At 41.9% G+C, this 845-nt stretch overlaps 1 long non-coding RNA gene across 1 annotated transcript in view; it reads right to left on the bottom strand.

Annotated features, from left to right (window-relative positions):
- Positions 1–337, bottom strand: part of LOC137230633 (uncharacterized) — a 9,293-nt gene extending 8,956 nt beyond the window's left edge. Inside the window, exon 1 of the long non-coding RNA XR_010946195.1 lies at positions 227–337. This is a non-coding gene — a long non-coding RNA (uncharacterized lncRNA). The remainder of the gene's footprint in view (positions 1–226) is intronic.
- Between the last annotated feature and the right edge of the window lie 508 nt (positions 338–845).

Here is an 845-nt window from a genome sequence, read left to right on the forward strand (position 1 = left end):
CAGCTACAGTCACCAGACTGGAAGCTCTGTGGGGGCAGAAGCCAAACCGAGGTTCTCTGACCTCAGGATATGGGACAGCACTTGCTCAGTAATAAAATAATAGTAACAACAACCAGCAGTGATTTCACAAGCTATATTCTATTCAGTTCTCTCAGTAGCTCCTCAAGGTAAAAAATATCCCCATTTTGCTGCTGAGCAAAGGGATTAGAGAGGTTCAGTGTCTTACCTCTTACTCAAGGTCACACATCTGACAGTGGCAAAGCTGTAATTGAAATCCAGGTGTCAGGCATCTCTCACGGCCTGCTTTGCTTTCCCTCATATATGCACTTCCATGAATATGTTTACATCGTATTTATAGTCACATTGACTTTCCAGGAAACATCTGAAATTGTGTGGAAACCATTTATAAAGAAAAGGGCAGTTCCCGACATTCATATGTCCCTGAGTCACTAACCCCCAAATAACTCCTGGCTCTGCTGCAGTTTGCTGCTTCTGAAAATGACATTACTTCAGCCTGTCCCAGCAAGGCCTCCATTTTACGTACATTCCTGTCTGAATACTTGAGAAGGGCTCACAGAGTGGGCCAACAGCTTTATGGTTTTTTAAGCACTTTTAAGTTGTACATGAGAAGGAGTGAATGAAGGAAAGTAAAAATATCTTAAGATACTAAGCACCTTACCATGTGCCAAGCATGATATAAAGCTTTTTACAGATATTTCCTTACTGAATCTTCTCAATAACCATGTCAAGGGTATTTTACAGTTCTCCCCATTTTACAGATAAGGAAGCTGAGGCTATGGAAGTGGAGTGACTTGCCCAAGGCACTTAGCTAGTACTTGTTGGAA

This window comes from Pseudorca crassidens, chromosome 9 (genome assembly GCF_039906515.1).
Source record: "Pseudorca crassidens isolate mPseCra1 chromosome 9, mPseCra1.hap1, whole genome shotgun sequence".
NCBI lineage: Eukaryota > Metazoa > Chordata > Mammalia > Artiodactyla > Delphinidae > Pseudorca > Pseudorca crassidens.